We start from the raw sequence: 21,836 nt of genomic DNA on the forward strand, positions 1-21,836 counted from the left end.
TGCAGAAGAATTTGTAAAATTGGTCTTCTTCCATCCTCTCCCCTAATTTGTCAACACAACAGAAAAAAAAAAAAAAGCCATATCAGGTCACTCCTCTACTAAAAATTCTTCAATGTCTTCCTTTCTCAATCAGGGTAAAATATTAAGACTATCATGACCACCTAGGCCCTACATACTCTGTTGTCCACCCCTAGCTCCACCACCCATTGCCTTTCCCCCACTCATTCTGTTCCACCCACACTGATACTATTCTTAGAAGCCAAGCATGCGCCTGCCTCAGGGCCTTTACATCTGCAGATCTCTCTGCTGGAAATGGTCATAACCCAAATATCCACATTGCTTCCTCCCTCAAACTGTTTTCTTATCTTAGAGGCCTTTGAAATAAACCCCCCTTTTTTTGTTTTTAGTTAATTATAACACCCCTCATCTCTCTTATTTTACTTAACTTTTAAAATAAACTTCATTTTTTAGAACAGTTTTAATTTACAGAAAAACTGCAAGGATAGTATAGAGGGTTCTCATAAACATTCCCATTTTCCCCTATTACTACCATCTTACAATTAGTATGGCACATCATCATAACTAATGAACCAATCTTGATACTATACTGCTAATGAAAGTCCATACTTTATTCAGAATTTCTTAGTTTTTAAAAAAGATTTATTTATTTATTTGAGAGAGAGAGAGAGCAAGAGCACGAGAATGGGGGGGGAGGGGTATAGGGAGAGGGAGAATCTCAAGCAGACTCCCCACTGAGTGGGGAGCCCTCTAATCTCACAACGCTGATATCATGATCTGAAAGGAAATCAAGAGGCTGACTCTTAACCGAATCAGCCACCAAGGTAACCCCTCCTTAGTTTTTACCTAATGGCCTTTTTCTGTTGCAGGATCCCATTCAGGATACCACAAACATTTAAGTGTAATGTTTCCTTAGGCTCCTCTAGGCTGTGGCAGTTTTTCAGACTTTCCTTGTTTTTGATGACATTGACAGGGTATTTTGTAGGATGTCCCTCTGTTGGAATTTGCCTGATGTTTTTCTTTCTTTCTTTCTTTTTTTAAAGATTTTATTTATTTGAAAGAGAGAGACACAGTGAGAGAGGGAACACAAGCAGGGGGAGAGGGAGAGGGAGAAGCAGGCTTCCGGCGGAGCAGGGAGCAGGATGCGGGGCTCGATCCCAGTATCCTGGGATCAGGGCCTGAGCCGAAGGCAGACGCTTAACGACTGAGCCCCCCAGGCGCCCCTCTTTTTACTTTGATTGCAGTCTACTACCACTATTTATTTTGTTGCTCAAATTGTTCTAGCTTCAGTCATTGAGAACTCTTTCAGTTGGCTTCTGCATTTCTCTGAAAAGTCCCCATCAATGAGGGGTTTTGTTTTTGTTTTTGTTTTTGTTTTTAGCATTTCCTAACTTTTGAGCCTCAATCTTATTTTTCAAGATACTTACCACCATTTCGCATAATATACCCTTTATCCGTTTATCTTTACGCACTGGAATGCCAGGTCTTCGAGGGCAGGGTCTTGGAGCTATTTTTAACCAGGGTAGTATCCTCAGTCCTTGAGTGGACGCTCAGTTGGTCCTGAATGAATGAATGTACCCGGCTGGGGCTCAGGGCTACTTGAGAGGGGTGAGTCGGAGGGGGCTCTGGCAGGACGGTGCTCAGCCTCCCTGCCCGCCTCCTGGCGGGTCCCATCGGGTGCAGGGCCGGCCCCAGCCTCTCGCACTCACACCCACACTCAGAACCGGCTGCACGGGTCCGGCCGGCAAATGTCACCAGCGCCAGGGGGATTCCCGGGGAAAGTCCGGGGCCTCCGGCCGCCCTCCCCGCGGGGGGGTGGGGGAGCGAGCGAGGTGCCTCGGGCAGCACGCGGAGAGCGCCTCTGGGCGCCCAGGAGAGGGGAGGCGGCTGGAGTGGACCCGCAGGGCCCGCCCGCTCTCGGGGCGCACGGACTCCGGGCGGGGCGGGGACGGGGACTGGCGCGCGGGCGGCCGGCGCAGTCGTCTCGGGGCGGGGCCTGCTCCCCCAGCTGTGGGCGCTGCCGACACCAGGGGCTGGGCCGGCGGCGTCCAGATGCGGCGGCGGCGGCGCGGAGCTCGGGCCGCTGAGGAAGAGCCCAGTCCGGGCCGCGGGAGGCGCCGGGAGCCTCGCCGCCAGGAGTCGCGCGACAGGTTTCCTTCCTTCTCACGACTCCCAGCGTGGGACCGGCGCCCGCGCAGGACAGGGCTTCCCGGTTCGCGCGCTCGGTCCTGTTCCTGGTTCGTTTTTTCCCTTTGTACCTCTTTGTCTCTCCCTAAGTGGCCCAGGAGCGAGGATGCACCCAGCTAGGCTGTGCGCGGAGAGCCGCGGGGGGCGCCAGGGTGGCCTCGCTGGCTGGGCTTCGAGGGATGTCTTTGGGGGGATCTCGGGTCTGGCCGCGGTGCTCACGCCGCCGCCTCGCGCCTCAGCGAACTCGGCCCTGGGTTTCTCATGTACAGCGGAGTGACTTTTTTTCTCTCTCAGTGGGCAAGGGACTACGCACTTAGGGCTGCATTGAAATTACCTCGGGTACCTGTTGATAGGATTCCCTTACAAAGTATGCACCTAAGACTACTTTGGTTTTAAGTCGAGAGGCTGAAGTTCTTTTGAATTACCGGGGACATTACTTCGGTGTGATCACCTGTTCACTTCCTATTTTATTTTTATTAATTAATTTATTTATTTATCAACTTATTTATGAGAGAGTTGGCGGGGGGGGGGGAGCGGAGAGAGAGAGAGAGAATCTCAAGCAGGCTCCACGCTCAGCGCAGAGCCCGACAGGGGCCTTGATCTCAGGACACTGAGATTATGACTTGAGCCGAAATCAAGAGTGTGCCGCTTAACCAACTGAGCCACCCAGGTGCTGTTCACTCCCTATTTTAGGTTGCACTTTCTCAAAAACACCAGAATGGGTACTTCTTGACTTGAACTTGACAATATGATTCAAGGAGCCAGGAAATACGGAGAAATTGATATTGCCTTGAGATAGTTCCTTCCAAGCCCACATAAAAAAACTATTTTAGAAATAGTGGTAAGGTGACTGCCAGAGCCACACAGCCCTGAGAGGGAATTCTAGACTCCTCTGACAATAGCTGAGATGTGTATTACTTCCTGTGGTTCTCATGCACTTGTTGAAGCCGTTTCTCAGCAAAGGGAGGAGTTGTTATTTCCACACGGGTATCCAAAAATGACTCACAGGGCTGCTCTTTTAATTGTGAGACTTTGTTAATGAACTTTTGAAAAGTGAGGTTCACTCTGGGTGTGTGTAAAGTAAGACTAAGATATAAAGTGCGTGCACTGCTAAACTGGGGCTGGTGGTATAGGAAGTAACAGTTCAAGTTTTCAGTTTCCTAAAACACCTGATGGTACAGCCTACCAGCTAGGGTCAATAGGCTGATGTAAGAGAACCATTCAAATCATGTGCTTTGCTGCAGAGGCCCAAGAGAAAATTAAGTTCATTGTTCAATAACCAAGTGTTATTACTTTCACTGGTATGGTATGGTAGAAATATGTCATTTTACATAGTGATTGAATGTCACTCTCTGAATCCAAATATTTTGGACAGTTTGTCTTTAGTAAATTAGTGCGATATGAAAATATTTGAAGACGGTGGATACCTGTTGGAGGTGAGATATTAACATATTTAAGCTGATAGGTCCCATTGCAGCTGGGTAGTGGCTCTTGGGAAAGGACTGTGCACTGTCTCAACACAAAGTAGAGAAGGGGACAGCATCTCTGTTGGAGCTGAGTTGAGCTGAGGTCAGCCCAGCAAACAGTTATCAGGCACCTTCTCTGTGCCAGGCTTTTCACAGAGCTCTGGTTATACAATCGTAAATAAGACAGGATGCTGCTGAAAGGGGCCATAAACGCTAGTGTGGAAGGTTGGAAAATCCAATGAAGGAGATGGGCACTATGACAAATCTGTGTCCACAGTAGAGCTTCTGTCTTGATATATTTCTACAGATCTGGGATTTTGAATGAACTGTGTCATCATTGCTGGAAGAATGAGGAAAGTTTTGAGTTTGATCACCTACTTGTCTTTGTAGATAGCCTATTGTGCTTATTCAGTAAGCATTTCATTCAATGAGTGATTTAACAATGTATTAATTAGAAAGGAATGATTCTTAAAGTGTTTGAATTAACCATATTTCATATTATTTATAACCATGTAAAAAGAAACTCAGCCTGTTATTACCCCTAGACAATTGCAGGCACTTAGAGTTACTTACCTTTTAAAAACAGAGTGGCCAGTTAATGGCCTATAACTTTATGACACCATATTGAAACAACTTTCTGATTATTGTTTTTTTATAGTTCAAATCAATCTTTTCCAACACATCATGGCTGTACAAGTCAAAATGACTAAATCTACTGCGTCACAGTTTATTGTTGAGATTGAAGTCTGCTGAGGTACTTTTGGACTTGATGCCAAAATATATTCAATTTCTGCAATTCCATAAGGTATTCCAACTAGTGGGGGAAACAATGCTAAACTTGAGACAACTCAATCTCAATTTCCATATTTCATTTCTCCCTCAAGGGCCTCAAAGTTACTTAGTTACTTTTTCTATGAGAAAGAAAGGATTGAGTGTGTTCTTCATCATTGTACTCCCTGACCTTGGTACAGGCATTACTCATGGCAGGTGTTAGGAAGCATTTATTGATTAAATAAGGAGCCTCAGTCTAAGAGGAGGAGCTGTCGGGCAGATGGAGGGATAGTTGACCCAGCAGAAGGATCAGCACTGTACTGTCAGGGAACTCCAGCCTGGTTAGTATGGGCACAGGGTGAGGGCTGGGGAGACAGATTGGGCCACATTACAAAGTCCCATGTGCCATGTTGGACCTGTGACTTTATCCTATAGAAGACTTCAGCAGGTGAATGATATTGTCAGATATGTGTTTTGGAAAGACAATTTAGAATCAAGATGGAGAATAGATTGGATGAGCACAACACCAGCCTTAGGGAGACACACAGGAGATTACTGTAATATCTGAGAAGAGAAATGGGAGAAAGCTTGAGTCAGGCAGTGATAGTGAGGAGTGGAAAAGAGGGAAGGAGCTGACATGTCTAATAGGCAGAACTTGGCCACATCTTTAGGGGTGGGCAGTGAGGGAGAGGAAGGAGTTTAGGATGACTCCTACATTCCTAGTTAATGACTAGGATGGGAACCTAAGTAGAAGAATAGGTTTGTGCTAAAGGACCATGAGGCCCTTATACAGTGCTTGGCACATAATCAGTGCTCATTAAAATTTTTGAATGAATAATAATAGCTAAAATGTATAGAGTGCTTATTAGTGCCAGGCACAATTCTAGGCTCATTATGTAACTTCAGTCTTTTACTTTTCATTGCATCCCTGTGAGTTAGGTACTACAATTGACTGCTTTTGACAGGTGAAGTAAGTGTAATGTTAATAACTGATAGAGCTAGCAATTGATCCCATGCACTTGGTTTCAGAGCTTACATTCTGAACCACATTGCTTTGATATGGTATCTCTAAGAATGAATGAATAAATGAATGAATGAATGAGTGAGTGAATGAGTAAGTGAATGAATGAATGAATGAAGTCTCAGACACTGTGGTATACTCAAATTGGAGTCATTGTCTTTTTTTTAACTTTTTTTTTTAAGATTTTATTTATTTATTTATTTGACAGAGAGAGATAGTGAGAGCAGGAACACAAGCAGGGGGAGTGGGAGAGGGAGAAGCAGGCTTCCCGCGGAGCAGGGAGCCTGATGTGGGGCTCGATCCCAGACCCTGGGATCATGACCCGAGCCAAAGGCAGACGCTTAACGACTGAGCCACCCAGGCGCCCCTGGAGTCATTGTCTTGATGCCAACAATTCTTTCTTGTCCAGGGATGGCCCAATATATAAGATGGGCCCTCAGTGGCCCTATTGTGCTGCATGGCATCACCTCCCCTACCTTCACCCCTAAATATATTTGGTTGATCTAGGAATAAGCCTAGAAACTTCCCTTATCTTTACTCCCCCCCACCCTGAATTATTTAATCAGTTGCTTCTCACAGTCTGGGGAAAGCAGCTTTTTCTGCCCAAGGGTCCTGTCTCCATGCTTTAATAAAACCACCATTTTGAACTAAAAAACAAAAAACAAAACAAACAAATAAACAAACAAACCCAGAAGGAATAAGCCTAGAATAATCACAAAAATTCTCCTGGGAATTTGAAACACTTTTATGGAGACTCACTCTGGCTGTGAGTTTCCAGAACTTTAACAAATGTGTCTTTAGAGCTGCCTTGATTACCACTCTCCCCAAACGCTGAATGTTCACTGCTTTGCATTTCTTAGATGTAGTCAATGATCTGTTGCAGAAATCTGTAGTATCCCTCTTGTGGGGAAACGGAGAGGTTGGCCAGGGGATATTAATCTACAGAGCAGGGTCCAATGGTAGAAGAATTGCTAACAAATTCAAGCAGGCGCATAACTCTAAATCTTACACTGCCGGTTTGTGATCTACCTTCTGGGGCCTGTTTTATTCTGGCTTTACCCCGAAGCAGGTCTTGCCTCTAACTTCCAGAATCTTACTAAGTGAAACTGGCCTGCAGTGTCCCCTGTCCTCTTGATTATAACTAGGCAAAATGACTCAGATTTCTAGGGGTTGGGACCTATTTTTCTATTTTTAGTATCCAGGTAGATTCCTTTGATCCCAATAAAGGTATTTTAGACAAACAAGCCCAGCTCCCCACTTCCCCCTGAAATCTGGCCTCAGCTCTTCACTGTTCTCATTATTTCATGAGTTAGATTAAGATTTTGATATTTGTTCAGCAAGCAGCATCTAATTATCTTTTTCTCAAAAACCTCTACTTTGAACTATTTAAGAATTATAAATACTGAATTAATGTTCTACCTAAACTGAATCAGCAAACTCATCTTAAGTTTGAAGTTTTAAAATATTTTCTCCATGCATGAAGGAAATGTTTCATTCAGGAGCTCTTCAGGCTTAACAGGCAAACAAGGTATTTATAGCTTCCCACTATATGGGAAGACACTATATGGGGAGACATATCTTCCCACTATATGGGAGACATGAAGCCTTCCTTCTGGAATGATCCAGCCCAAATGATCACCCCTTGTTCTGAATTCCTGTATGCCTATCTGTAATTCATTCAGTACTCAAATAATAAAAAAGGGAAGGATTTTGGTTAATATTTCATGTGGGTTTGTCTTGCCTCTTCTTTTTAACTGTGGTTTCTCTGAGAGCAGAGAATCACTGAAGTTGGGGACTTTCATAAGTCTTTCAGCTTCCTTCCAGTTATAATCATTCTGTGACTTTTGCTGATAATAAAGCCATCTGTCAGATTAAGTTGTTCATTAGCCACTCCTTCTGAGTCTGTGAATACCAGACATTATTTATATATCTCATTTAAGTTCTTGGTAAGGCTCAGTAATTTGGTAATTTTTAATATAAAGCATAGTTTTAGAATTGATAACTTCCACTTATTCTTCTTGAACTAAGTCAGTGTTTTCAACTTAATTTGTGTATTGGTTTTTACTTTTCTTTTCTTTTTAGTGGATACAGTATCAAGGTAATCCAGAAAATACTTAGTTGCCTGGAAAAGTATTCCTCATTTTATATACTTGTTTCTCTGTTCAAAGATGTAAGAGATATTCCATTACTCATTGCATAACTTATTGGGTAAAAATGTGAATTCTGACTTTACAGAGGAGTGGAAATTGCTCTGTTGCTGTCTTCATATGGAAACAGAGTGAACAAATATTGTTCTGTCTTCTCTTTCAGTTTCAGGATTACGGTAGTGCACATCTGACCTCCTGGTTTTATTTCTAATTTTTTTTTATTTTGTGCCTAGCTGTATTGATCAGTAACACAAACACAACGCTATTTGTGTTACTAATAGCATCCAGTGTGTAAGCTGAATGGTATCATATTGGTAGATACCCTACATTCTCCTTCCTTCTTCCTTGATTACTGCATGGTAAACCAGGATATAGAGATGTTAGCTGATAGTATGATGTAGCTCTTCATTAGTTACAAAGTACTCTCATATATGTTTTCTCTTTTAATTCTCATAAAAACCTGGCAAAACAGAAATGGTAAGTATTATTGTTGTCTGTATTCGAACTCTATACTTGAGGAAGGACACACTTGGAGAAATTAAGTGACCACCGGATTACCCAAGAAGTCAGGTACAGAGGCCCACTACACTGTGCTGTCAGTGCTTGACTGAAAAAGGCAAGTTCAGCAACTTCGGTCACATTCCCTGCAAATAGACTGTGAGGTTTGCATACAGGAGGTTTATCGGAAGATGCTGTGGGAACAGCACTTGTCAGGGAGAGAGAGCCTCAGGATTATGCAGAGGGAGAAACTGAACTTCAGTGCATGTACAATGGGGGCCTCAATGGCAGGAAACTTTGGAGCAGGAATGGCCCTTCAGAATTGTTCCGCAAGCAGGGAAGCTAGCCATCTGCATTCCCTGCATTGACGAGTCACTGGATATGGGCTACACCCAGGCATGAGGTGCAGTCGTGGACTAAGCAGCTTCCTTCAGTCAAAGGCAATTCCTGGAGCTCTGAGCCTTCAGTAGCCAACATTTCTGGCAATTGGGGGAATGAGGGCCTTGGTCCTGAAGGGGATCAGAATATCACATCATCCACAACCATTGTATGGCAGAAAGCACTCTCCTCTGCTGCAGCCTTGTTTGTGTCTTTCTGATCCAGACTGTTGCCCTGCTGAGTGGAGCCCAGAAAGTTGGCATTTTTTCCAAGGCCCTTAAGGATTTAGAATAGCTGACCAGATAGCAAGAAGACAAAGGAGGCTTAATCCTAGGAAGACGAAGAGCAGACGGGGAACCCAGTGAGGAAAGGCTGGGATGAGTGGCGTGTAGGTGCCTCATAGAACACTAACTTCTGATCCCACAGCTAACAAAAAGCCCTTGGCTGTCCAGACCCAGAACACACGTGTAATGCATACTGGCCTTTGCTGTGATTCTGGGCTTAACATTGTTGAATGGCAAACAATTTTGTGATATTAGCCTACATGTTCTCTTTCTTCTCCCTTCTTCCCTCTCTCATCTTTCTACACCTTTGAAAAGCCCCAGACCAGTCCAGTGACTCTCAATATGTAGCCTGTAGATTATAATCATCAGAATAACGTGGGATCTTTAAAAATAACCCCCAAACCAAACAACAACAACAAAGAAAACAGAAAGTCCAGGCCCACATTTGATATCTATTGAAACAGAATCTTTAAGAGTGGAGCCTATGAACGGATATTTTCAAAAAATTTTCTACAGATGACTTTTATACATACTGTAGTTTGAGAACCACTTACCTAAGCTGTTATGCTTTTGATGGTGACCAAGCCTAGTGGGATTCTTCAAATAAGAAGCTATGAAAACTGTGGAACAACAGAGGAACACACGAGCCTTAATCCCAGCAGGTTTGATTGAGCAACATTTACCGCTTATCTTTCATAGCATATCTCTGGTGTGGCCATGAGAGACTGTCCCAAATTCATTGGCTGGTTTTGCCCCAGATTGCTGGAAAGAGAGAGGGATCAGTCTGACTTGGCCTTTTACTAGCTGGGTGAGAGAGGCAAAATTCCTCGAATAGTCATAGGGGACAAGTCAGTGAATTTATAGGAATCAGTAAACTTTCTAGGAGAATAAGAAGGTTCTAAGAAATTTTATCTCAGATGAAGCTTTGAGGGGCTATCTTATACCTTTAAATGACCATCCAATAGGATGAGAGAAAGAACTATGACAAGAAAATATATTATCTTATTCATTGAAATAAGGAATAATTACTGTTCTTCAAAGGGAAAGGCACTTTTAAACCTACCAATTCTGAGTCTGGTCATTGCAGGAAGTATTAGTCACCTAAAGAAGAGTCTGATAAACTCCTAAGACATTTTGATGCTGTATGCTGGGTGCTCTGGGGTACATGGCAAACACAACAGGTACAGCGCCTGTGGAAGTTATGGGTAAGCAGAGAGGATGGGGAGTCAAACAGTTAACAATAGCATATAGTGAATACAGGAAAGAGGAAGTGCCAGAAAGTGTGAGATCATAGAGCCAGTCATCCAGCTTAGTCTAAGGTTAGAGTGTTTCCCATTCTCCTGAAACGTATAAAAATAGAAGCTACAAAGCTGGCTTTGGTTCTAAGACAAAGGGCCGCTTTGTAACAAAGGAAAATCTTTTGGTCTATCTAGTTTAAAACTGACCAATCCTTCGTGTGTGTGTGTGTGTGTGTGTGTGTGTGTGTGTTTGTGTGTGTGTGTTTGTGTCTGTCCGGTATGTAAGCACACACTTTGGCAAAAAGAGGTCAAGAACATGACTCTTTCATTTAATGAGGAAAATAGCAAGGAGCAGAGAAGGAAGTCTTTTGCATCTCATTCGATGTGCCATTGCTTGAAGTTAATGTTTTAACATGTAATATATAGTAAAAGAAAATACATGTAAAGCTCTGAAAATCATGGGCTTATATCCCAATTTTTTAAAAGTTAATTTTAACTCATTGAACGCTGGGCTAGATCACCAGACAGCTGAATTCTCCTCAAGCCAAGCCAGGCCCACACAAAAGCAACCATGTCTAAGGGACCTGCGGTTGGCATTGATCTTAGCACCACCTACTCTTGCGTGGGTGTCTTCCAACACGGGAAAGTGGAAATAATTGCCAATGATCAGGGAAACCAAACCACTCCAAGTTATGTCGCCTTCACACTGACACCGAACGATTGATCGATGATGCTGCAAAGAATCAAGTTGCGATGAACCCCACCAACACAGTTTTTGATGCCAAACGCCTGATTGGACGTAGATTTGATGATGCTGTTGTCCAATGTGATATGAAGCATTGGCCTTTTATGGTGGTGAATGATGCTGGTAGGCCTAAGGTCCAAGTAGAATACAAGGGAGAGACAAAAAGTTTCTATCCAGAGGAGATGTCCTCTATGGTTTTGACGAAGATGAAGGAAATTGCAGAGGCCTACCTTGGGAAGACTGTTACCAATGCAGTTGTCACGGTACCTGCGTACTTCAATGACTCTCAGTGTCAGGCTACCAAAGATGCTGGAACTATTGCTGGTTTCAGTGTACTTCGAATCATCAACAAGCCAACTGCTGCTGCTATTGCTTATGGCTTAGACAAGAAGGTTGGTGCTGAAAGGAATGTGCTGATCTTTGACTTAGGAGGTGGCACTTTTGATGTGTCAATCCTTACTATTGAAGATGGGATCTTTGAGGTCAAATCCACAGCTGGAGACACCCACTTAGGTGGAGAAGACTTTGACAACAGGATGGTCAACCATTTTATTGCAGAGTTCAAGCGCAAACATAAGAAGGACATCAGTGAAAACAAGAGGGCAGTTCGTTGTCTCCGTACTGCTTGTGAACGTGCTAAGGGCACACTTTCTTCCAGCACGCAGGCCAGTATTGAGATTGATTATATGAAGGAATCGACTTCTATACCTCTATTACTCGTGCCTGGTTTGAAGAATTAAATGATCTGTTCCATGGCACCCTGGACCCTGTAGAGAAATCCCTTCGGGATGCCAAACTAGACAAGTCTCAAATCCACGATATTGTCCTGGTGGGTGGTTCTACCTGTATCCCCAAGATTCAGAAACTTCTACAAGATTTCTTCAACGGGAAAGAACTGAATAAGAGCATCAACCCTGATGAGGCTGTTGCTTACGGTGCAGCTGTCCAGGCAGCCATCCTTTCTGGAGACAAATCTGAAAATGTTCAAGATTTGCTGCTGTTGGATGTCACTCCACTTTCTCTTGGCATTGAAACTGCTGGAGGAGTCATGACTGTTCTTATCAAGCGTTAATACTACCATTCCTACCAAACAGACACAGACCTTCACTACCTACTCTGACAACCAGCCTGGTGTGCTCATTCAGGTGTATGAAGGGGAGCGTGCCATGACCAAGGATAACAACCTATTTGGCAAGTTCGAACTCACAGGCATCCCTCCTGCCCCTCATGGCGTTCCTCAGATTGAAGTCACTTTTGATATTGATGCTAACGGTATCCTCAACGTCTCTGCTGTGGATAAGAGCACAGGGAAAGAGAACAAGATCCCCATCACTAATGACAAGGGCCGCTTAAGCAAGGAAGACATTGAGCGCATGGTCCAGGAAACTGAGAAGTACAAAGCTGAAGATGAGAAACGGCGGGACAAGGTGTCTTCCAAGAATTCACTTGAGTCTTATGCATTCAACATGAAAGCAACTGTTGAAGATGAAAAACTTCAGGGCAAGATCAACGATGAGGACAAACAGAAGATTCTTGACAAGTGCAATGAAATCATCAATTGGCTTGATAACCAGACTGCAGAGAAGGAAGAATTTGAACACCAGCAGAAAGAGCTGGAGAAAGTCTGCAATCCTATCATTACCAAACTGTACCAGAGTGCAGGGGGCATGCCAGGAGGAATGCCTGGAGGCTTCCCTGGTGGTGGAGCTCCTCCCTCTGGTGGTGCCTCCTCTGGACCCACCATCGAAGAGGTTGATTAAGCCAACCTGAGAATAGGTCTAGCATTGTTCCACACAAAATATTCGAAGGACCCAAATTTGTAGCAAATTCCATGGCAGTTTTAATGTTGAGCTGCTATAGTAAATAAACTGGGCATTCTTGATACTTGAATATGAAATACGTGCACAGGGAAAGGAAATGAACATTGCACTTTATAAGCACTATATTGTTAAGTGGAAAATGCAATGTCTTAAATAAAACTGTATTTAATTGGCACAAAAAAAGTTAATTTTAAGAATCTGATGACTCTGGCCTTGGAAGGTACTTGACAGCTTTGCCTCCAGGCTCTGTTACAGATCAAGTTTGAAGCACATTTTCTCAGAGGTCAATGTCTGTTCTCGCTCCTCATCTGCCCGCTTCACATTCTTGGCCCTGGTGAGAGAGGATTCAGCAATGGTGCTGAAGTTTGGAGCCTCCGCCTGTCCTGGCAGCCCACGCTGGGCCCTTGTTCTCCTTTTCTGGTCAGTTTTTGCTTTTTTAGTATTTCTGTATCGGCTTCTTTTTCCCCATAAATTATAAACTTCGTCAAGGGCAGGGATTGTGATCTCTGGATTTTTAAATCTTTGAATCTGCAACAGCTCTTCTATTATACTTTATTACATTAAATAAATAACCTAAAATATAGTATCTGAATTAAGAGGTGCTCCCTGGGTTGAGAAAGTAATTAAATTAGTTCTCCATTGAGGACATATTTCTTGTTTAACCTGCTATCACAAAGCAAATATGCCAAGTGCTAATATGTGCATATTTATCCTGTGAATGTCTACTTTAATTACTAAAAATACCATCCACTTGGCTGACTGTAGGGAAGGGAGGATTAAGTCATCATGGAGCAGCACTTATTAGGTGTAGATGGAGGTATGGGTCTCGCTTAAGTCACCTTAGACATATGTTCACACCATAACATTGGAATAACATTGATACTAAAAATTAGAATTAAAAACCATAGTGCAGGGGCGCCTGGGTGGCTCAGTTGGTTAAGCATCTGCCTTCGGCCAGGTCATGATCCCAGGGTCCTGGGATCGAGTTCTGCATCAGTCTCTGCTCAGTGAGGAGTCTGCTTCTCCCCCTCCTTCTGCCCCTCCTGCTTGCTCTCTCTCAAATAAATAAATAAATAAAATCTTAAAAAAAAACATAGTGCAAGTGAAAACATAACTCAGGCTTAAAGTGTGACTTTCAGTGAACAGACATGTGATGTCCTATTATGACCATTTACTGTGTTTTCTTAGATCTTTCTTCCCATGCTTTGGCATGTTCCTTGGTTTATTTCAAGTATGAGTCAATTTATGCTCTAATTTTTTGGTCTTGCTTTTACTGTAAATACTGTGTATATTGAGTACATGAATGGTTAGGAAATCATTCTCGACATTTTTTCTTCTACTTTCTCTTTTGTGTAGTTCAAACTTGACTTATTACTGAAGTACAGGTTATGAGTTAGGCCACTGTGAATCTGGTTGGATACTTTGTTAATTGTAAATTATTTCAACTTTGATATTTTCATTAAGAATTGGAATTTTTTAATAAAAGTCTATGTTGGTAAAATGAAATATTTTCTCCTTTTGAAAACTCTTTAGAAGATGGAGTTTGTTCCCTAAAGAATCAAAATGCTGGTAGTGTCAACTCATCTGAAAGAGGAAAATCCCAGTTAGTCAGTATGTTTTTGTTGTTTAATTGGAAAATTTGTCAAGTTATTAGTTGCCTTCTGTTGAAACTTAGAGTGCTAGGGACACTTTCTCCTTTCTGTTGACATCTACATACCTATACTCACCACTGATAACACCATGAACACAGAATAAGGATTTTTTAAAATTTATTGAAGCATAGTATATAAATATTGTATTAGTTTTAGGTGTACAGCATAGTGATTTGACATTTATATACATTACAAAATGCTCACCACAATAAGTATAGTTACCATCTGCTACCATGCAACATTATTACAATATTATTGGCTGTATTCCCTATGCTATACTTTACATTCCTGGTGACTTATGTATTTTATAACTAGAAGTTTGTGCTTCTTAATCACCTTCACCTACTTCTTCCATCCAATCACCTCCCATGCCTCTGACACCACCAATTTGCTCTCTGTACTTATGAGTCTGTTTCTGTTTTGTTTTTTCATTTGTTTTGAAATCATGTGATATTTGTCTTTGTCTGACTTATTTCACTTAGCTTACTTAGTACCCTCTGTGTCCATCCATGTACACAAAATATGTTTTTATTTTGTATTCTTTCCATCTAGTCCTAGTAACTAAAGCATAGACAAATCTTATATTCTGATTTCCCCACTCATTTTTGGCTAAGATAATAAGTCTAAACTAATGTATTATTTTTAATTTGTATTTATTTGCTAAATAGTAGATGATAATTTCATATTTTTATTAAGAATATTTTGGTCTCCTGTGAAATTCCTTTCTACATAGTTTGCTCAAAAATTTATTGTCATGTTATTTTTTTACCAGTTGGGATTGTCTCTGCACATAACATTGAGTACCTATACAATGTTTATTATGTTTTGTGCAAATATTTTCTTCCAGTCTCTTGCTTTAATCCTTAATATTTGTTATTCTTTTTTTTTTTGCATTTCTTGCATAGCCTCACATCTTACAGAAAGTTATTTTCCCAGAATACTGATGTTCAACTTTACTTTCTATTAGCATTTCTGTTACTGATTCTGCATTTTTAATTCTTTGATGTCCCTGAGGCATAAAAGGATTAGAGAGGAATAAATTCTTGCTACTCAATTATACCAGCCTAGTTGCTTAATATTCTTTTCCTTCACTATTACTTTTTGATGGTATGCCTTTTCATATACTAACATTTTATGTATAATTGATCTATTCCTCAATGTTGTGTTCATGTCCATTAATCTAATTTTTATGTTTGCAAAATTATTATGCTTTTAATTATTGTCTTATGACAAGTGGTAATATCTGCTAGGGCGCTCCCCATTTCACAAGTGCTATTTTCTTTTCAATTTATAAAAAAACTTTAATCACTTATTATTTGAGTTTTATTTAAGGATCATTTTCTTTTTTAGAATTTTTTTTTTTAACCCTGGCAGGAATTTTGGATTTAGTTCAGTCAAAAAAATTAACTTGGGGGAGAATTCCAGATTCCATTTATAAATGCATCTAAGTGTTCATTTTTCTGAAGTGGAATCTGTAAAGAGACGGTTATCTGAGAAAGAGAGAGAGAAAGAAGTAAGCAGGCAAGTTGGAGAGCTTCTGGTTACCCTCAGCCAAAATTTACAGCATTGCCCTTTTAGCTAGTGTTTTTCATTTCCGAAAGCCTATTTTGTTCTTTTTTCCTGCTTGCTTCTCTCTCTCTCCTTCTCTCTCTCTCTCTCCCTTCCTTGCTTTCCTTTCTCTAGTTTTTAATTTTATCAGACATTCATACATAATTAAAGATTCAACTAGTTCTATAAAACTAATGAACAATGAAAGTCTAATGAAAAAGGTTCAGGGGCGCCTGGGTGGCTCAGTTAGTTAAGCGTCTGCCTTTGGGCTCAGGTCATGATCTCAGGGTCCTGGGATCCAGCCCCGCATGGGGCTCCCTGCTCCGTGTAGAGTCTGCTTCTCCCTCTCCCTCTGCCTCTGCTCCCACTGCTTGTACTTTCTCTCTGTCAAATAAATAAATAAAATCTTAAAAAGAAAAAAGGTCTCTTTCTATTTCATCTCCCTCTCCCCCAAGGCACGTATGTTTACTCTACCTTTTCTTTATTGTGTTTACTCTGTTTACTGATTCTTTTGGTACTTATATTTATATCTCTAAATAACATGCTTCTATTACTCTTTCTTGGTTTTTCCATTTTGGGTATTATTTGTTGATTTCCCTGTACAGAAGATGATGATTTAGCTCATTTTAGCCCTCACTGCCAGAGATATGCACCTCTCCTGTTCCTTCATCCCATCTTCCCAATACAGCAGAATCCTAGTTTGAGTTAGATCAGTATTTAATAATTATATGATTATGATTATGATTATGAGCGTGCCAATCACAGGAGATCCATGTTTTATATCCAGGTTACTCTCCTATAACCACATAATCTTTTTACTCTCCTGGAGGTTAATTGTCTGGGTTTGTTGCTGCTGTTGTTGTTAGTTTAGTTTTATTTATACTTACAACCTATTCAATCCCAAATTGTCTAAATCTCCTCCCAAGAAATTTTGACCCATCAGTAATTCTGAGTTTCATCTTTCTGAAGAAATCTCTCGTGTCTCCTACTCACCTAATCTAGACAGATGGTCTTTCCAGTCAAGTGCCCCGCTCTCATCTTAGAGCTTCCCTCTGCCATCATCCTGGGTTGCTCTCTGCCTCTCTCCTCTGTTGGATTTCAGGTTAAGATTCTATAGTCTGTGTCTTTTTTGCTTCACTTCCTTGTTTTGTTGGAATGCATTCCCCAGTCTCTTCCCAAGAAAGAACATAGGAATTTTTTTTGAGACTTTGTCTATCCGAACATGTTTTTATTCTACTTCATATTTGGTTGATGGTTGGCTGAGCTTAGAATTCTGGGTTGAAAATACATTTTCCTCAAAAGTTTAAAGGTATTGTGCCATTATTTTTTAGTTTCCAGTATTGCTATTTAGAAGTCCAAAGCGTCTTGACTCTTGATGCTTTGTAGGTGATCTGTTTCTTTACTCACCCCCCACCACCATATGATGTGTTCTCTCTGAAATTCTTGTTATTCAGAATTTGAATTTAAAGTACTGGACCTCCAAATTCCTCATCATGTCTTTATTATTATTATTTTTAAAGATTTTATTAATTTAGGGGACCTGGGTGGCTCAGATGGCTCAGGACCTAAGTGTCTGCCTTTGACTCAGGTCATGATCTCAGGGTCCTGGGATCGAGTCTCGCATTGGGCTCCCTGTTCAGCGGGGAGTCTGCTTCTCCCTCTCCCACCTCCCCTGCTTGTGTTCCCTCTCTCGCTGTCTCTCTCTCTCTCTGTCAAATAAATAAATAAAATCTTAAAAAAATAATTGTTTAAAAAATAAAAATAAAATATCTGCTAGGTTAGTTATCTCTCATCCACTTGCTTCACAGCTTCCAGAATTTTATTGTTGCTATCTTCTCTCTGCTCTTTCTCCCTGTCAGCTTATGCCTTTGTGAAAGTTCTTTTAGTAGGATTTTGGAAGAGAGCAGAAATACTGTTTAATTTACCATTTTATCCAGAATATAGAGGTCATCTTTAAAAATACAAATGTGTTTTCTAGAATAAGTGGTAAATTAAGCTACAAGCACATAAGAACAGATATATTCATCAAAATAGCTATTACTGCCTTAAAAAGTAGAGACTGAACATAGGACTGGGATGTTTAAGTGGACAAGTTTGGATTTGCCTGAGGAGTAGGGAGGGGTGAGGGTCATCTCTGCTTGGAGGGCATGTCTAGAAGGAGGGCAGGATAAATTGGCCATAGTGGAGTTTCTTTAGGCTAAGATAGACTGAGGGCAGTAAGTAAAAAGCAAATAACTCAACTATTATCTACAAATTTTCTGTTGATGTTCATGGAAACTGTGTATGTTTACCATCAGGAGTAAAACCGTTAAGTATGCATTTGTTGAGAATTCACTCACTGTGTGTCAGGCACCTTGCTGAGCACCCCTTGAGGTTGGTAGTGTTAATTCCAATTTGTTCAGAGCAAATTGGGAGTTCAATGCAGGTTTATTAGACTTTGCTTCCTCTTTTAAATACTAAACTATTATATCTTTGTGTCATAGTTGACAACAGTTGTTGAAACTAAGAAACTTTTTGTCATTGCACAGAAAACCGAAGAGGTAGCTCCCTCATTATCTTCATAGTTCTGTCTTTAAGTGTGTCGAAAATCAGGAAGTTACATAAGTCGGTTTTGGTTTCAGCTCTGTCTGTACTTTAAGTATATCAGAAGCCTATTTGACATTTCTAAATTTGCATTTTTTTCTTTAAAAGTGCTTTCTGTAAGCTTTTTTTTTTCTGTTGTTGCTTATCTAAAAAAATACTTTGAAGAGACCGAGACCACATCTGTTTTGCTCATTGAGCTAACCTTATCCTCTTTTTTTTTTTTTTAAGATTTTATTTATTTGAGAGAGAGAATGCGAGGAGAGAGAGAGAGAGAGAGAGAGAGCATGAGAGGGGAGAGGGTCAGAGGGAGAAGCAGACTCCCTGCCGAGCAGGGAGCCTGATGCGGGACTCGATCCCGGGACTCCAGGATCATGACCTGAGACGAAGGCAGTCGCTTAACCAACTGAGCCACCCAGGCGCCCTAACCTTATCCTCTTATATTGCCTGGCACATGGTAGGTACTCACCAAATACCTGTTGAATAAACACATAAAAGTCTCTCTCATAGTAGCCCAGGCAAACACATGCATCCTGAAAGATATGCACAGGAACAGCAATCCCATAGCTTATTTTATGAATGTTACTTAAAATCTAGTTAACGGGGTGCTCAACTTGGTTTATAAAAATAAAATAAACCTAACATGCCATCATTTCTATGCTGTTATAAATATTTTAGCTAATAAAATTGAGATATTTAATATAATGCTAAAATCTAATAAATACTCAACAGAAAGTTATGGTGCTTAAAATTCTATGCATTTTATGGTTGTTGGAATTAATCTACAGGGATATTGACAGTCTGTGCATGGGGGAATAGATAAAATTATTCTTTAGCTAGAGAATTTTCTGCAATTTTTGGCAGATAGGAATTTTTTTAAAGGTTTTATTTGTTTATTTGAGAGAGAGTGGGTGAGAGAGAAAGAGAGAGAGAACAAGCAAGGGGAGTGGCAGGGAGAGGGAGAAGGAGAAGCAGACTCCCTGCTGAACAGGGAGCCCGATGTGGGACTCAATCCCAGGACCCTGAGATCATGACCTGAGCTGAAGGCAGATGCTTAACCAACTGAGCCACCCAGGCACCCGACAGATAGGAATTATCTATTGATTCCAATTATGAATGTTACCAATACCTCTGTAAAGATACAACTTCCCTTTCATCCAAAATAGAAGCTCCCACGTAAGGGAAATTGTAAATTCTATTAATATTAAAACGTCTGTTAAGATTACTTCTCAGCACCTAAAGGTGTTGATTCTACATAGCACTAAACAGCACAACTGCTACATGGAATGGTTTTTATTGGGGTAAATGTGTAAGAAGTTTGGTCAGCTCCTGCTTTCTAGTTTGTTACTTTTGTTTTGCAAGGAGCTGTTGTTTGTCTTCTTCGACAGGGATAATGTGAGATATTCACTTTGAAATAAAAGTTTTCATTATAAAGGAGTTTGTTCCCTTGGCCCTCCTTCATACAGTAAATGAAAAACTTCAACTCCTACTTTGCTGTGGTTCTGAGTGAATATAGGGCATTAATATTCTGTCCCCTGAGTAGTTTAATAATATAAAAACTGGTAATAGAATAGTTGTGTGGTGTTGGAGGATCATTTTAGATCACATGGTCTGTACATGTTTCTTAAGGGGTAGTACTTGTAGTATTTTGAATAAACTACCTAGAGAAGTAAACTGATGATGGATGGCAATGGTACAACATAATAATTCCTAATACCATGTTTGTAAAATACTTTCAGATATATAGAGTGCTTTTACGAGCATTACTTACATCATTTAATGATCTCCTCCACCCCTACCTTCCCCAAAAAAGACCCTTATAAGATAGGTAGTGTCATTACCATTTTACAGGCGAGGAACCTGCCACTCCAAGTCATGAGAAGTTTTGCTCGACTTTATACAGCTGGAGATGGAAGTGAGGATAAGTCCTCTGATGGCTAGATGAGCACCCTCTCTCCTACACCACATTTCCTTTCAGGACTCATGTCAGCTAGCTGAGGGACAAGACTTCTTCCCTCCATGGTCCTGTATCCAACTGGAAAGCCAAACAAAGCCTACCACTACTAACAACAAAACTTTACTTACTACTGGGGTGGGGAATAGGGCTTACTTTTGTGAGACATGTATGAGGGAGATGCTCAGTGGATGTTTACTGAATTAAAATTATTAATCTTCTCCCCAAAGAAAACCTGGTCACTGACTTTATAAACACTGAATCTTGAAGATAGCGGTCCTCAGACTGACAGAGCCCCTTAAGACTCTTCTACCGTCTCTGGGATGTGTGGATTTGGGATCACCATTTTGAGATTCTTAAACATGAAAGCAAAAAATAAGGATTCTATTCCTTTTTAGAATTTCCTTCCCCTTTCCAAGTTGTTTTCATTGTTCCTGATTTCACCTGCACAAAAATGTTGGTGGTAGAAAATACAGAGGGATGCGCCCTACAGGCCTGCTTCCCTGAGGGATGCCTCTGGCAGGAAGAAACCCCAGAGAACTCCTATGGTTTACTGTGGAACCATTCCATATTTCCCAGTGTCAGGATCAGTTCTGAATGTTGTCTCTTAAGTATTCACAACCTTGTAAGATAGAAAAGAGTCTGGATTGGTTGTTTTATGTATAGTTATTATATATAGTAGTATTAGATGATGTGACATTTTTACTTTCCAAGTGAAACAATTCTGTTTTTTTGTTTTTTGAGTTTTTTTCCCCTCTTCTTTAAAAAAGAGCATGTGTCGGGACACCTGGTGGTTCAGTCAGTTAAGCATCTGCCTTCTGCTCAGGTCATGATCCCAGGGTCCTGGGAGGGAGTCCTGCATCAGGCTCCTTGCTCAGCGGAGAGCCTGCTTCTCCCTCTCCCACTCCCCCTGCTGTGTTCTCTCTCTCTCTGACAAATAAATAAAATCTTTTAAAAAAATAAAAATAAAGAAGAGCATGTGTTGCTTTTGTACTCAGAAAAGATTTATAATAAGGGCATTAAAACAAAAATTATTTAAACCCAAATATGAGGGTTCACTTATGACTATAGGTGAGATGGGTAATAAACTGTTGGTAATATATTAGCAAATGCACTATTTATACTAATATTTATACAATTATAGTTGCTGAATATTCTTTGCCTTTTTAAGTGAATTAAAAATCACGAAGAGACAATAATAGCATATAAGAGAGCTTACTCTGCCAGGCACTCTTCAAAGACCTGTACGTGGATTATCTCATTTCATTCTGTCCACAATCCCATGCAGAAGATATTTATACTTGGGGAAGATAAGGTAGAGAGAAGAAATGTGGCATAAGCAGAGGTTTGAAAAGCACTCATCTATTAAGCATTGCCCTGTCTTACTGCTGGGAACCCTGAAAGCAAAGCAGTCCGGGCTAGACCCAGTGGTGGCAGAGCTGGCTCAACACTTAGCCACTCTCTTAACATTTCCCTGAGCATATGAGCGAAATAAGTCAATCAGAGAAAGACATGTATCATATGACCTC

At 41.0% G+C, this 21,836-nt stretch overlaps 1 protein-coding gene and 1 pseudogene across 4 annotated transcripts in view; both read left to right on the top strand.

Moving 5' to 3' along the window:
- STX11 (syntaxin 11) overlaps nt 1-21,836 on the top strand; it is a 48,844-nt gene that overhangs the window by 7,891 nt on the left and 19,117 nt on the right. The window contains exon 1 of one of the 4 annotated variants that reach the window (XM_025866272.2): nt 1,915-2,255. The exons of the other annotated variants lie outside the window; for them this stretch is intronic. The gene's annotated coding sequence lies outside the window, so the exon portion shown is untranslated. Of the gene's footprint in view, nt 1-1,914; nt 2,256-21,836 lie in introns of those variants that run through there. 4 annotated transcript variants of the gene reach the window in all.
- On the top strand, nt 10,519-12,715 carry LOC112819277 (heat shock cognate 71 kDa protein-like; annotated as a pseudogene).

The sequence above is a fragment of the Callorhinus ursinus genome, unplaced genomic scaffold, assembly GCF_003265705.2.
Source record: "Callorhinus ursinus isolate GAN/ISIS: 27379988/994484 unplaced genomic scaffold, GSC_fseal_2.0 scaffold6, whole genome shotgun sequence".
Taxonomy (NCBI): domain Eukaryota; kingdom Metazoa; phylum Chordata; class Mammalia; order Carnivora; family Otariidae; genus Callorhinus; species Callorhinus ursinus.